At 35.2% G+C, this 17,584-nt stretch overlaps 1 protein-coding gene and 1 pseudogene across 22 annotated transcripts in view; one reads left to right on the top strand and one right to left on the bottom strand.

The window, feature by feature from the left end:
* NUBPL (nucleotide binding protein like) overlaps positions 1-17,584 on the bottom strand; it is a 230,506-nt gene that overhangs the window by 78,427 nt on the left and 134,495 nt on the right. The window lies entirely within an intron of this gene.
* On the top strand, positions 10,812-11,593 carry LOC102154049 (annotated as a pseudogene).

Genomic DNA, 17,584 nt, shown 5'->3' with positions numbered 1-17,584 from the left:
GGTTTTTAATGGGTCTTTGAGTTCTAAATATTCTAGGGTACTTACTTTTTTTTTATATGTAACTATCCACCCAACTTCAATGTAAGAAAGTCTATTTATTAATCTCTGGACTCCCTCTCCACATCTAGACTCCTTCCTAATGCCTAGCCAGTGTTCCATCAACATCCACTGAGTGCTTCTATAAGTCAAGTTGCCCCTTACAACTTTATGCTACTAAAATTAAAATTTTGCCATGTGAGGCATTTTTTTATATACAATATAAATCTAAAACAGAACATAAAGTGGTTCTTTTTAAATGTAAACCATATTTTTGCTCTGCCTAGTGGCCTATTCATCAAATCATACAATATTTTATTTTGGTTACAAGAAGAATGCTACAAAAGTGAAATTATTTTTATATAAATATACAATTTGAATAGCAAAAGATTTCTACTCGAGTTGCTGGTTTACTGAATTGTGGAAAGAAATGATAAGACAAAATATAATAAATTTAACCATGAAGACTGTTTGATGAGACAGTGACCCAATTATAAAATGAGAACAAATTATTCAAGTTATAATGATATATTTTCTCTGATATACTCATCTTTGAGATGATAAAGTTTTCTAATCCATTTTCAAATATGTTATTTTCTATAGGAAGAAGTATGTATGTATGTGCGGGGGGCCGGGGTGGGAACCCTGAATAAATCCCTCCAAAGGTACTACCAACCCAAGTGATAGTAATGTTCTGAGAGTGAAAAGAAGAGAAACTCTACTCTTTATTTTTCCCTTTATCATCATCTCCCGTTTCCTCAGTTGTTCTAGCAGAGGTAGACTGGCCCTGACAACCTGGAGATAGCCTCAATTCACAGAGGACTTCTCATCTAAAAGTTGATATATGGATCAATCTTTGGTAACTCTGTATCTAATTTCTGAACTAATATTTAAAAGATTATCCAATTCCCAGGTCAGCCTATACATTTAGATATGTAGTGCTTTCTTTAATATGGAAAACTATAAAACTATATTCTTTAAAAGAATATCCTTAGGAAAAAAATATTGTATTGGGGAGAATTCAGGGTCCTGAAGAAGCAGGGTTATAGCTGTCATAAAGGCTGAATGGAGCCTCACTAAGAGAATCCACAGTCATTGTCTAAGGGTTCTAATGCTATTAAGGATATTACAGAACTTAAGGGATACTCGCTCCAGGAGACCAGCCTATCCAATCGCACCAGCCAGGAATGATGTGAAGAGCTGGCCAAGTTGCCATTTATTTAGTTCTAGCCACCTGCCATATGAAGTCTTAATTTAGAGCTTTAGGGCTTTAGGTCCATCAGGTGGAATAGGACTAGTGAAGAGGGAAGAGGTAGAGAGTGGGTCCACAGGTAACAGGTAAAGGAGAGCAGGAAGAAAAGAACTGTTACTAAGGTAGGCACTAAACACTTTTTATATACATGATTACATCACATTGTAAAACAGGCATTATGGTCACTATTTTACAGATAAGAATACTGAGAACTAGAGAAGTTAAGGAAGTTGCCCAAGGTCAGGCTGTTGGTAAATGGTGGAGCAGTGATATAAATCTTGGTCTGTGTGACTCAAGTCATATTCCCAATCTCCCAGAATATGGAGTGTACCATCACTCTTCTCCAATCCCCTGAAGAGTTCTGCTAGCAAACTTCATTACCACAAGAACATATGAGCTTTTACTATATTACTTTTTCAGTCTAAAATAAAATCTCTGGGTCTACAGACCCAGAGAAAATTATTTACTTAGATAATATAAATAAGAAATAGAAGAATTCATTCACTTCCCTTATTTTTTTCCTTTTCTGGTTAATTATAATGTTTCTTTTGCTTCTGAGAATTTTTTATGGTATGTCATAGTTGGTATTCTTTGCTTATATGATCCTTTAAAAGTCTTTTATATTACAGAGCAAGAGTCCTGGTAACCATGGAAATGTTAACTGTCAATTTCCTGACTTTGTGCTGTTAAAGAATATTTTAGTTTTCAATAATCTACTATGAAATTCTGGTTTTGTTTTAAATCAATAACCATAATTCTACCAACCACTTATACAAAAGAATTATCTGGAATTATTATTTTAATCAAAGTAAATAACTTATAAAGACTAAGAACAGAAAATAAATACCTTAAAGATTTTTAAAAATATCTATAGCTTTTGAACATAATATTTTTGAAACTGGCTCAGATTTTATTCTAAAAATTTAAAGATCTAAATCATATCAAATGGGAAACCAACTGTGAGAAACTATAATTCCATATGCCGTTACATTTTAAGTGTGAGCTATTATAATGCAGCTTTTGGATTTTAAATTCTGGTTCAGAAATTACTGTTGTTGTTTTTTTTTAATATAAAAACAGCATAGGAAAAATAGAGCTTGGCAAAAATCTAGACTATGACTCTAGCTGAATACAGACAAGAATCCACATACCTATTCATCAAATAGAAGAGTTTTACTCAGAAATTGCATATCTAAATTCCAATCATTATTGTCACAATTAGCTATATAACCATGGGTCAGAGAATTAACCTCACTGGACCTCCGTTTTCTCAAGTGTAAAATAAAGTATTTTAGATAAGATGATCACTTTCTTTCCAACTACCTAAAAAACAAAAGTGTGACTATGATTTCCTTGTGTCAACTGAAAAATATTTGTGAAGAATTTTACAGGAAAAACTGAATAAAAGCTATTTTTATACAAAAGCACCAAAGTAAAACAAGCTCCTTTATTTTCCAAAATGGGGATACTTTACGTTAAAACAAAAAAAAAAAACTAAAAGTTGGGCAGCACAGGTGGCTCAGCGGTATAGCGCCGCCTTCCGCCCAAGGCGTGATCCTGGAGACCCGGGATCCAGTCTCCCGTCCAGCTCCCTGCTTGGAGCCTGCTTCTCCCTCTGCCTGCGTCTCTGCCTCTCTCTCTCTCACGAATAAATAAATAAAATCCTTAAATAAAAAAAAACCTAGAAGTTGATTTGGTATATTGAATAAATTTTATAGAGTGATCAGATTTCCTTTCAAAAATTTAGTTTTTAGAATTTTTCAAAGAACTTATATTTAAATTTAAAGATTGTATTGAACTACAATCTACTCTGACTGCCATCTTAAAATGCCTCATCCTAGCTCATCTAGAAATTAATGTGTTATATCTATATAAAATGTCATAATTTGCAAGATTGATATAATCCTGAAAAGTTATTGAAGGGACTGCCACTGAGGTGAGGAATAGGAAGGAATTCAATCACAAACCCTTAAAGGTTGAGAAGTCTAATCTAACTTTCCTACTAATATAAAACATCTTTCTATAAACAGTCATGAAAGGGATATATATACTCAGCTAACAAAAGAAAGCTCAAATCATTCCAATGCTTATCAAACACTCAAATACAAATTTTGGATCAAGAAAAGGATGGAAGAAAATTGTCACTTAAGAACCTTTCCTGTCCACTGATAGACAAACAGATAAGGAAGACAATATTGTGCAGCTAGAAAAAAAAAGATATCGTACCATTTGAGACAACATGGATGGGCCTAGAGGGTATTAATGCTAAGTGAAATAAGTCAGACTGAGAATCAGAAATACCATATGATCTCACTCATATGTGGAAGCCAAAAACAAAACCAAAATAAAATACAAAAAATAAAAACAAATGAATAAACAGACAAAAAACAGAATCAGACTTATAAATACAGGGAACAAATGATTGACAGAGGGGAGGAAGGTGGAGCAAATGATTGACAGAGGGGAGGAAGGCTGAGCAAAATAGGTAAAGGGGATGGGGGCTACAGGTTTCCAGTTATGGAATAAATAAGTCATGGAAATAAAAAGCATAGCATAAAGAATATAGTCAATAATAAGTAATATGCATAAAGACTGATGGCAACTATACTTGTGAACGTAGCATAATGTATAAATTTATTGAATTACTATGTTGTACACCTAAAAGTAATGTACGTAACATTTTATGTCAATTATAATAAAAAAATTTTTTTAAAGAATATTTCTGGGGTGCCTGGGTGGCTCAGTCAGTTAAGTGTCTGCTTTCAGTTCAGGTCATGATCCTGGCGTGGAGCCCCACATCAGACTCCCTGCTCAGTGGGGAGTCTGTTTCTCCCTTCTTCTGCCCTTCCCCCCCACTCATGTTCTCTATCACTCACTTGCTCTCTCTCTCAAGTAAAAATATTTTTAAAATCCTTTTTTAAAAAAGTATCTTTTCTATTTATTTCTTTTGCTACAGGTGAGACTGCTCTACTTCTGACCTACTTATTATACCATACTACAAAATTTCAGATATGCTTTTCTGACTTGTCTTTAGTTGCTAAGGGAATTGATATTTATAAGACCTTCTCCTTTTAAAAATATGAGTGAGCACCTACTAAACTATATAAATTTAACTTGAAAATTATAGTATAAATATACTTGAGTTTTTAAAAAAATATTAAATCTATAGCATAATTTTTATAAACTGCTGAATTTTCAATAAGAAGTCAGCAAAACTTCAGTAATAGGCATAAGGACTGTGTGAAAGTGTCAATTCATAGTGTATCAGAAAGTCAGATGTGAAGATTTCATTATTAATTCATTATTTGCACTTATTTGAACAAACATTATTTAACTCATCTGTGTTTCCGTTCCCTCATTTTACAATGGTATAAACAGAGAACTGTAGAGCTCTAAAGGACATCAGAGATTATCCTCCCCAATATTCTTATTTTACAGATAAAGAACTGAAACTCAGAAGTCAAATGACTTGCCCAAAACTCACTCTGCAAAATAGGGATAATAACAACCATTGTCTGCTTTATAGGGTTTTTATCCAAAAAGGAAATGAGATTATGGATTTTTAAAAAAAAGGCACTAGGTAATCAAGCCATAATATTAACACTGAAAAAAATCACTTCAAATACAAGCCTGAAAACAAAAACAAAAACAAATACAAGCCTGTCCTGTCATATAAGTCAAAATTAAAATTTCTCTCAATTAGCATACCACGTTTATTCTTCTAACCAAATGCTAAGAAAATATTTGCCCATTTTTGAGGTCACCACATTCCAAAATGATCGAAACAAGTAACTTAAAAATATCTTTGCCATATGCCTACATGACACAAGCAAAGTTAAATGGCTTTTTGCAAATTAAAGGGAAATTTCTCATGAGTAAAACTAAGCATGAAAATATTCAATCAGAATATAATTTAAAAATATGTAAATGACTAAAAATAAGGGCTAAGAAGTGAGCAGAAGTCACACATGTTGGTTGAATGTATTACTTAGATTTCTACATTTTAGTGACGTGTACCTTGTTCAAGCTTACAAGTAGACCAGTCATCCACAAAACTAAAGAAAAAACAATAAATTTACTGTTTTAAGTGACTTCCTAATAAAAACTAAATAATGCAGCAGGTTTTAACTATAACTTCTTTTAACACAAAGGATTTTGAGAAAGATTAAGGAATACATACATCTATGAGAATAGAGATGGAGGTGATACAGATAATATATGGGAAACAGACTGGGTAAAAAAGACTGGGTAAAAAATAAACACATAAAACCACCTAATTCCCACCACATCAACTTCAGCAATTTCCAACTTCCTAAACTACATAATTACTTCAGAAGTACCCAAAAGACATCTAAGAAACCTGAGATCACGAAATTGCAAAGAAATAGAAAAACGGACTGAATTTTATGCATCTCATTAAAAGACCATTAAATGAGCAGCTGTTCCTTCATTCTCATTTAAGCACATTGGTCATTATAACTAGGCTTGTTCACAATAGTCTTGTACCCTGAAGAGCAAGTGAACGTGGCAATGAATCTAGAAGTTGTTCTTGCCTGAAGAGGTATCTAGTGTGTTCATATTTATTTTAATATTACAGATCACACATTAATGTACATGCTTAAAGCCAGACTGTACATAAGTGGGTACAGAGGATAATCATTACAAAGTTTAATTACATAGAAACTAATACCAACATTTACATGTGCCAACCACCATTCTAGACACTGAGAATATAGCAATGAACAAAACATCTGAAGTTCCTGCCCTCATGAAGCTGGGAAAATAAGACAATAAACAAAACACTTAGTACATTACTTGTAATCTTCATGAAAGTCATCTTTCTAGACCTCACTTTGCTCTCTATACAACTAGAAGAGTAATATTACTTAGGTAAGTATCATCATAACCTTCTTAAACAAAAATTATGCCAAAAACCTATGGACCAATAGGACTTGTACTCCAATTTTCCCTGATCTATCCCTCTCTCTAGTGGCACATACATACACATAGGCTAGTGTAGGGGCCATAAGCCATGCCACGAAACAGAAGAAAAATAATTGGATCATAATGAGACTCAACACAAACCCATGTTCTATATATAAACTAGCTACTTTGTAAGCTATGGTTTCTCAAATAAGATAATAATAATAAATATAAACTATTTGGAACATATTTTCTCAGCCTCAGTTTCAGTACCAATGTCCAGAGAAGTCATTTTTATTCCAAATATCATGGCTGCCAGTTTAAAAAATCTTTATTATCAATTAGACTAATTTTAGTAAGACTGATTTTTAAAAAATATTATCTTTATTTATTCATGAGAGGCAGAGAGAGAGAGAGAGAGAGGCAGAGACACAGGCAGAGAGAGAAGTAGGCTCCATGCAGGGAGACCGATGTGGGACTTGATCCCGGGACTCCAGGATTGCACTGAAGGCAGACACTCAACCACTGAAGGCAGACTCTCAACCACTAAGCCACCCACCTGTCTCCAGACTATGGTTTTTAAGTCACATTTTAATATAATTCTTTTTCTCTTCCAGTAGAAGAAATAATTTTATTTCATATGATGAATGCACACTTTTGCAGAATTGCATCAAAACAGTCCAATGCTTGAGTCTTATATTTAAAACAGTAAACTAGAGGGTTGGTTCAATCAGTTAAGTGACTCCTGGTTTTGGCTCAGGTCATGATCTCATGGTCGTGAGACAAAGCTCTGCATCAGGCTCCACATTCAACATGGCGTCTGTTGGAGATTCTCTTTCTCCCTCTCTCTCCCTCTGCCCCTCCCTCCACTCATGTGTGCATGCTTGCTCTCTCTCCTCTAAATAAATCTTTTAAAAAAATAATAAAATAGTCAACTAGTTATGAATAAACAAACAAAATTAAAGGCTGAAGTTCTAACCAAGCTATTTTGGTACCAGCAAGGAAGATATACACAATTAACTCCTTGAATCAAGTATACTCTCAGTAATTCTGAAATATTAATGTATAGGACAATAAATCAGAGTAAAGAAATATATATAGATTGCCAACATATGTTAGCTAATGGCTTGAATCAATCAATCACTACACCCCTTCTCTTTCTCTCAATTCCCCAGTCAATACATGAAAAAACAGATAGGGGGTGGGGGACGTGCGCGCACACACACACACACACACACACCCCCTACAATGAGAAAACTAAAGCTAAATCTTGGATACAAAAGAAAAACAACTGAAAGAAATGTGGATTAGCAATAGGGTCATGCTGCTGTCTTATTATTAAAATATTGAATCCGTCTTTTAAGGGCAGAGGACAAGTCTTACTTACTTTTGTATGTTCAGGCCAACCAAAATGCCAGGAACATATTGATCTAATAAATGTCTTATTTTGTTGGAAAACACAGAGACAATTAAAAGAGACTTTCTACATACTCCCACCAACAGAATTACTAACCTCTGACACCAGAGCCCATATTCCTTTCATATAATGTACTGCCTTTCAATGTTACCTCTATCCTGTCTATTCCTCTTCCACCACTCTCCAAAAGAAGTACAGATGTAGATGTTTCTTACACAGACTCTTGATGAAAACTCATAGTATAAATTTCATGGTTTTGTGAAGGGGAGCTACATAAGTGATTCATGAAGGAAACTCAAGAATAACCAGTTAAACATTCCTCAGCTAGATTCTTTCAATCAGCAATCATCTTAAGCTTGTGACAGATATCTAGCCAAACGCTATATATATAAACTAAGCTCAGCAGCAAATATCTATAAACCAAAAAATCATGCATTCCAAAATCAGATGTTCAAATGCAAAAATGTTTTGCAGTAAAAATAAAATATTGACTGATATTCTTGCCTTCGTGGAGAGCTATCCACACCCATTAGCAGTGTAGGTCACAGATGTTCCTATACACAGGATCAAGACATCTGTAAAAACTGAATTTGGTTGCATTTAAATTACCAAATAATTGTGGCAAAAAAGTTCTGCACATAAACTTCCATCAATACTCTAAATTTGTCCTCTTCAAAACAAAGGAAACCATTAAAATCTGTCATCTGACATATCATTCACAGAAATACAAAGCACTCAAAATCAACACTGACAGTTATTGGGTGGTTTGCAGGCTCTGGGTTCCACACTAGGAGATGCTATAGGCATGGCCATCATAGGAGAAGCAGCCTTGTCTCCTGATGGCCATCAAACTGAAGGAAAAACCAACTACTATTAAAGCTAAAAGTAAGGTGTCTGACTCTTTCAAGAACTACTCACTCAAAGATTTTTTATACTCAATTTCATAGGTCCTGTCACATCTTAAGAACCATTCAGAGTTAAGTTAGAAACTTCCTTAAACATGAAATATTAAGCAATTATCTTTGCCTAAAGGCCTATGCATAACTTATGTTCTAATATACTTAGAAAACACTTTTACAAAATACTTTCACCCTTTATTTTGAAAACACAGGGCCTCTGTTCTCCAAAAAAACTATGGCAACAATTCAATTTTATTCTTGGTAATTATAGGATGACTAAACTTTCTGATATGTTTGGCAAAAAAAAAAAAAAAAGAAAGAAAGAAAAAAGAAAAGAAAGCAAAGCAAGAAACTGGTTCCCCAAGAATAAACAATAGGGAAAGGATAGTTTCTTTAGTAAAAGGTGCTGGGAAAACTGGACGGCCACATGCAGAAGAATGAACCTAGACCACTATCTTAGAGTCAATTTAAGATAGATTAAAGAATTGAAAATAGATCTGAAACTGTAAAACTCCTAGAAGAAAACAGGGGTATTAAGCGCATTGACACTGTCTGTATTTAACACCAAATGCAAAGGAAACAAAGGCAAAAATAAACAAGTAGGAGTACATCAAATTAAAAAGCTTCTGCACAGAAGCACCTGGGTGGCTCAGTTGGTTAAGCCTCCAACTCTTGATTTCAGCTCAGGTCATGATCTCAAGGTTGGGAAAGCCTCAGCTTTGGGTCCATGCTGGGCATAGATAGAGCCTGCTTAAGACTCTCTCCCTCTCCCACTGTCCCCTACCCCATTCCATGCCCTCTGTCTCTCTCTAAAAAAAAAGTAAAAAATAAAAAGCTTCTGCACAGCAAAGAAAACAATCAACAAAATGAAAAGACAACCTATTGAATGGGAGAAAATATCTGATAGTCATCTCTGATAAGGGGTTACTATCCAAAATATATAAAGGGCTCATATAACTCAACAGCAAAAACAATCCAATTAAAAACTGGACAGAAGAACTGAAAAGATATTTTTCCAAACGAGACATAATAAATGGCCAAAAAGTTCATGTACTAAAAATAGAATTACCATATGATCCAGCAATCCCACTTCTGGGTATATATTTTCCAAAGAAAATGAAAACAGGGTATCAAAGAGATATCTGCACTTCCATGTTTATTGCAACATTATTCACAAGAGCCAGGTCAACCTAAATGTCTGTCAATAAACAAAAGGATAAAGAAAATGTGGTATGCATATATATATGCAATAAAATACTACTCAGCTATGAGAAACAAGAAGACCCTGCCATTTGTGACAAAATGGATGGAACTTGAGGGTATTCTGCTAAGTGAAAATAAGTCACACAGAGAACGACAAATACTGTATGGTATCGTATATGTAAAATTTGAAAAAAGTCAAACTCAGAGAAACAGTAGTAAAGTAGTTGTGAGAGGCTGGAATGTGGGGGAAATAAGGAGTGGTTATTAAAAGGATAAAAACTTTCAGCTATAAAATGAATAAGGTATGAGGAACTATTGTGAAACATGGTGATCATAGTTGGTAACACTGTACTGTGCAATTGTTTTTTTTTATTTTTATTTTTATTTTTATTTTTATTTATGATTGTCACAGAGAGAGAGAGAGAGAGGCAGAGACACAGGCAGAGGGAGAAGCAGGCTCCATGCACCGGGAGCCCGATGTGGGATTCGATCCCGGGTCTCCAGGATCGCGCCCTGGGCCAAAGGCAGGCACCAAACCGCTGCGCCACCCAGGGATCCCCTGTACTGTGTAATTGAAATTTGCTAAGAGAGTAGAACTTAAATATTCTCACTAAAAAGGGAGGAAGGAAGAAAGGAAGGGAGGGAGGGAGGGAAGGAGGGAGGGAGGGAGGGAGGGAAGTGGGATGGAGGGAAGGAGTAAGGAAGTAAAGAAGAGAAACTGGCTCTCAAAAAACTTGGTACAATGTAAAGGCACCCAGGAGAACATCAAACTAGCAAAGACAAGAATTTGGTTCACTTAGCCCCCACACACATCTATGTATACCATAATCTGTGCTTTAACAGGTTAATAAACACAAACCATATATCCAAAAACAGTACTATCTCATATATAAAGATGCTCAGTACAATATTTTTCAAAATGAAGAAGAAATGGCTCAAACAGCAATATCCTTTAATGAGACAATAGTTAAATTATCAACCAACAAACTGGAGTTGTTATGTACGCAAAGACAGAAGTGCAGTCCAGTATCCTCTCCTCACCCAGGCTGGACCTGGCCCCACACTATTCCTCCTGGTTGAGATGGGCTCACCCAAGAGCATCCCAGTCACTTCAGTGCAGCCTCCACAGCACAAGCATCTGGCTGGGATGGCAGATCTTCATACACTTAGTGCAGGCATCCTGTGCACCCTCATCCAGATGCAAACCCCACAGCCCAACCTACCCACAGAGGAGCACCTCAAAAGTCCTATTCAGGCCCAGGATTCAAATCCCCATTCTCCTATCCTTGGCACTGCATGGATATCATGAAGACTAGTAGTGGAGACACCCCTTCCCACAAGCCCTCTGGTAAAATAGCTGAATAAAGTCTGTGAGACAGAAGCCCACAAATCAAATCTTCCCCGAGGGCCTGTTATAACCTCAGAGGCACCTTCATCTGAATTGGACTTGCCTCCAAACACCCAGTTATTCCAGATGACACACTGAAGCCAGACTGAGCTCCCTTCCAAGCAAGCGTTTTCCAAGGAGGAAACAAGACAGCTCACAGAAAGCCCTATGGCCAGCCAGGGCTCAAACATCTTGAGAGATCTGAGACTCCTCAATCTTCAGGTTCTAAGCGCAACAGAAAGAAATCAAATGGCAAGGTACTAGAGAGATCTCATTTCACCATCCAGCAAGATGACAATGCCTCTGGAATCCTAACACAAGAGGGTAAGCAGTCTTCTTCCCTAAGTGGAAATGTTAGGCAACTAAAGGAAGGGGGCATTCTGGGAACTGCACTTCTAAAAACTAGAGGCTGAGCAGAGGAGCAAAGCTGGGACCATGACAAGAAAAATCAGCACTTTTCCTTGGTAGAAAACTAGGCCCCTGAGACTCCAGCATTGGGTTCATCCGGGGCCTAGTGATATTCTCTCTTCTCATCCTTCTGTTCCTGGGAGACTCTGAGGAAAGGCTCATTTTCTCTGACTCCTCCTAAACTAAGATAAATGTGTGGGCATATAAATAACTTAGAGATTCATTCTAAAGGCAATTCCAGAAGAGAAGTTCCAAAAGGGAAACTACCAAAGGAAATAGCCCTGGAGTGAATATATTATGCTTTGTTCAATCTCTATAATTCCTTACAATCTCTAAGCTCGTGTTTTCCACATGACAAGCCACAATAAACCTGTGTTGAAAACAGACTTAAATGAGGAAATGAGTACAAGAACAAACAAGCAAATCCACTTAAAATGTGTCTTGGCACAGAGCCAAATCTGAAGAAGTTCCCAGATTTGTATCATTTAATAGAATACAGTGAAGAAGAGAAGCAGATAATGGCATATTTCTGGTGGAAAGGCCATGATCTACAATTCCCATATGCCACATGGATAATGATGAAAGGAACAACCTCTGCCATGGCCCAAATGAGCCCAACTCTGCAGCACATACTGTGTGCTGTGGAGAGAACGCTTCCTGAGGACACACAGAGGGAATCCACCAGTCTGCATCACATATGTATCTCTAATAAATATTACAGTAAAATTATTTTGTCAGTGAAACACATCATTTTATTCTAATAAACATTATAAACAACTTCCCAAAAGCCATTATGTTGAATGACAATACTTACTTAGATTTATTTATATATTTATATATCATACATACATATATTTGTTTATATATCTTACATACACATATTTGAAAACAAATATATTATTTCTTTTGTTTGTTTGTTTTAAAGATTTTATTTACTTATTTTAGAGAGAGACCAAGAGAGAGCTGAAGAGGGGGAGGGAAGGAGGCAGAAGGAGAGAGAGAATATCAAGTAGACACTGTGCTGATCATGGAGCCCAATGTGGGCTCAATCGCATGACCCCGAGATCATGACGTGAGACAAAATCAAGAGTCAGATGTTTAACCAACTGAGCCACCCAGGTGCCCCTTCTATGTTTTTTTTTTTTCTATAAAGAGAAGATCTCAATAATTTTACAGTTTCATCTACTCTAATGCATTTATCTATAAAGTAATTCTCAGTTCCTTCTTGATGGAAGATATAATTATAAGTGTTTCATTATCATTCACATGAACCAAGAAATGTATGCCAAATTTTCATATCACATATATAAACACATATCACAAATTTTAACCTCTACTTATGTAGATACAAAAAACAGCTCTTAGACAAAATGTGACATTACCCAAAATACAAATATTTTTAAACAAATGCTAACAGAAAATTTGACATTTTGTGAATTTTCAAAAATCTTTCTGAAGCTTTGCTACAAAGCTAATTCTCTTGCACATGAGCCTTTGAAAACACTTATAAATGAAAATGCCAGTTGAATTTTAAATACTTTCACTAGGCAACAATACTATATACTGTTGATATTCTAAAAGTAAAAGATTAATAATGTTAATCTTCTTAGCATTCGACAGCTTCATAAACATTTAATTTATTCACCCTAAAAAATTTTATTTATTTTTTTAAGATTTTATTTATTTATTCATAAGAGACAGAGAAAGAGAGAGAGAGAGAGAAAGAGAGAGAGAGAGAGGCAGAGACAGGCAGAGGGAGAAGCAGGCTCCATGCAGGGAGCCTGATGTGGGACTCAATCCTGGGACTCCAGGATCACGCCTGGGCTGAAGGTGGCGCTAAACCACTGAGCCACTTGGGCTGCCCTCAAAAAAACATTTGTTGAGTACCAATCATATTTGCCACCTATTTGTTGGTAAAGTCCTGGAAATTTAAAAGTGAACAAGAGAGTCAAGTCTTACCACCACCCACCTGTAGTTTATACTCTAATGGGTGGAAACAATGAATAAACAAATAAATACAAAAGAAAATGTCAAATCAGGGTAAGTGCTCCAATGAAAATAAAACTAGATTAAATGATTGTCACAGGTAGCTGTTCTAGGGTGACATTACAATGAGGCCTGAAAAAATAAAAATAAAATGAGACCTGAATGCCAACAGGGGACAGACACTGAAGATCTAGGGGACAAAGGGTCCAGATAGAACATCAAGTTCAAAGGCTCTAAGGTAGGAATGAATTTGGGGTATCTGAGGAAAAGGAAAAAAGCAAATGTAATGTGAGCAAGGGTGAACATGCTAGATATGGGCTAAGTAGAGGTCAGATTGGGTATAATCTGTTAAAATAAAGAGTTTGAATTAGAGTCTAAGTGCAAAGGCTTTTTGTTTTAAATTTAATTATAGGAAGTTTAAATGTGTATGAAAAGAGAGAACAGAGCAAAATAGATCCATATATATTTATCATTCAGTTTCAACAATTATCAATTCATGGCCAGTGTTGTTTAATTTGTACCTTTACTCATTCTTATCTATTCCTCAGATATTGTATCATTTCATCATATACATTTCATTATATACATTTTACTATATATCACTAAAAGATAAGGACTCTTCTTGCAAATATAACCCCTATCAACATTACTATCATTAAATCTTTATGTTCAAGAATAATTCATTAAAATTACCAACTCCCTAGACAGTGTCCAAATTTTCCTGTGTATTAATTTTTTCTAAAGCTTACTAGTTCAAATCAAACCCAAATAAGGTCCAGATGTTGCAAATAATAAGTTTCTTGGTCTTTTAATCTATAGATTATGATTCCTTCACTTTTTTCTTCTTACAATTTGTTGGGGAAAAAACTGGGTTATTTGTCCTATAGGATTTTCCACACTCCAGATTTCCTGATGGTATCCTTATAGTGTCATTTAACATGTTCCTCTGTCTTCTGTATTTCCTACAAATGATAGGTAGATCTGAATGTTTAACCAGACTCAAGTTCAAATTTCTAGCAAAACTACTCCATAGTTCATGTTATATACTCCAACTGGGAGGCATACAATATGTTATCTCTACATGCACATATTAGCAGTTAGCAATAATTATCCTACTATAATACTTAATGAGAGGGGTATAAAATATTGATACTATAATTCTATAATTCCTTCTTTACCTATCAACTGAAATACTTCAGTAAAGGAAAAACCTCCTTTGTCAACCATATGCTCCACAGTGTAAGAAAAGGATAAATACTTGATTCTCTTTATTTTCAAGTTTATCAAATAATAAATTGGCTGCTTAGTATACTGGTTAGTTTTATTAGCAAGAAAGTTTTTAAAGACCATTCCGAATACTGTCAGGATAATCCAGTGGTATATAAGAAAGCAAGAGTGAAAGCATAGACACCACTTATGAGGCTCTTGCAGTCGTCTAAATAAATGATAATGGGTTATACTAGGATGGTAGAGAAGATGAAGAGAAGCAGATAGATTAAAGACATGTTTGGAATGTAAAGTCCAGAGACTTAGTCGATAGATTATATATACATGGTAAGGAAAAAAAAAAAAATCAAGAACAAGTCCCAGGGTTCCAATCGAAGATTCTTGGTTTATGGGAAACACTAAAGGAGGAGCAGATTTAGGGGGAAAAAAATCATCTAGGTAATGGAAAATTAAGTAAATATTTACCAAAGCCTTATACTGGTTTTCTTTTTCTTTATCTTGACTGAAAATAATTAAAAATTTCAGGAAGTAGAAATAAAATAGTTTTATGATATTTTTCAATAACAATTCTTTTTCCCCCAAGAATAAAAATAACACAAATAAGATAAATTTCTACTTTCCTTCTTAGAAAATTAATTTTCTCATCTTTTCTCCCAAATATATTAACAAAGGATATGGTAGGTAAAAAGTTTTACACTTTATCTTAGCCAAAAGGCCGAGAAGCAATACTGGGTAAAGAATTTTAAGACAGTAATAAATATTATTTTTAAAAGACTTTATTTATTTGAGAGAGAGAGAGAGAGCGTGTGCAAATGGAGAGAGGGGCAGAGAGAGAGAGAGAGAGAGAGAGAGAAGCAGACTCCCTGAGATCATGACCTGAACTGAAGGCAGATGCTTAACTGAGCCACCCAAGCACTCCAGTAATAAATATCATTTTAACTCAGACTGATTCTCAATCTCTCACATCAGCTAACAGATCACTACAAATTCAATGGATATATAAACAGCTGGGGTACAGGAAAATTAGAAAAACAGCTTAAAAACATTAACCAGCTAGTTGTTACTAGCCAATTAATTTTGGAGGAAGATGGGAACTCCAATTCATCTATTAGAAGCTAATTTTCCATTCTCCCATTTCTAAGTGAGTACTAATCATTTAAATTGTCCTGTTGGGTCCCTTGTCTCTCCCTACAAAGTAAAAGGGAGAATATGGAAGGTTTACAACCAGAAGGAGCCTAACCTCAACCTATTATTAACAGTAATAAAAACAGTTAATATCACTTTCTGAATGACAAGATTTCTAAAGACATAATACTTATATTTTCATATTCAAAATGAATATCAGATCATCTCTGCATAGAAAAATTTCATGTTACCCTATTTTGATAATATATATTTACAAAATATTAACTGGTAAGATAACAATGACAAATGAATCATTTTTATATGTATTATACTTATGGGTAACAGCTAAACAAATGCTACTGATCTCCATTAGGTCTTTTTTTTTTTTTTTTCTTTTTAAATTTATTTATTCATGATAGTCACACGGAGAGAGAGAGAGAGAGGCAGAGACACAGGCAGAGGGAGAAGCAGGCTCCAAGCACCGGGAGCCCGACGTGGGATTCGATCCCCGGTCTCCAGGATCGCGCCCTGGGCCAAAGGCAGGCGCCAAACCGCTGCGCCACCCAGGGATCCCTCCATTAGGTCTTATAACTATACTTATGTATAAGTATAGCTTATTTCATAGTAACTGGGTTCTAGGACACAATGTCCTTTTAATATGCAATGATAGCTCTGGGTTACATTACCCTACATCAACACTGCCCCTGTTAATTGGACTCTACTGAACTACTCAAAGCAAAAGAAGTACTTCTGCCAGTTAAAAAACCCTGGGTGGCTCAGCGGTTTAGCGTCTGCCTTTGGCCCAGAGCACGATCCGGCAGTCCCGGGATCAAGTCCCGCGTCGGGCTCCGGCATGGAGCCTGCTTCTCCCTCTGCCTGTGTCTCTGCCTCTCTCTGCCCTCCGCCCCCCATCATGAATAAATAAAAAAAATCTTCAAAAAACAAAACTACAAAGTGAGAAAATAAGATAAACACAAATAAATTCTAAATATTACAAATACAGATCAAATATTTTAATAGAGAGGTATCCTAGACCTATAGGAAACTATTGAAAGAAAGAAGTCTGAGTTTATTTGAAAAAGCAATTATGTCTGATGAATTTTTTTAAAAAAGATTCCATAAGATCTTTAACATATACATTAAAATATATAAAATTACATTACCCTGTGTATAATTATAAAATAGTTTGAATTCTGAGAATTTTCTTTAAGCACTATATTTTATCTTACTTTTAAATGTTTCTCTTGACATTTATTTTAAAAGAAAGATAATTAACTGTTTTGTGCATCTGTGTATTTCTCTTACTGAGAATCAAGAACGTTTTAATGCAAATCAGCTCCACCAAACATCTTCATAGATAACAAAATGTATTCTGAATATCAATTATTCAAAAGTGCATAGTCAGAAGATTTCCAAATCATTTGTTTAAACACAGAATGTACAAACATCAAACACTTTATCTATTAACATTCTCTGTAATACAAAATAGATCCTTTATATTTATATATATGACATAAGGCTGACTGACTCTTAGCCTTAAATTCTTTTGCTAATCTACCTTCTCTATACAAAATAACACATTTTTTTTCTCATTTCCACTTCATTCCCACTGCCTTCCTGTACCCTTGATAAAATTTTCCCTATTTCTCCTTTCTCATTCTCCCTATCTAGATGCTAAGCAATCCCCAAAATAAATGACAGTTTGTTTCTCCACCAATCTT

Source organism: Canis lupus, chromosome 8 (assembly GCF_011100685.1).
Source record: "Canis lupus familiaris isolate Mischka breed German Shepherd chromosome 8, alternate assembly UU_Cfam_GSD_1.0, whole genome shotgun sequence".
NCBI classification, from domain to species: domain Eukaryota; kingdom Metazoa; phylum Chordata; class Mammalia; order Carnivora; family Canidae; genus Canis; species Canis lupus.
This window is presented reverse-complemented; position numbering and strand designations above follow the sequence as displayed.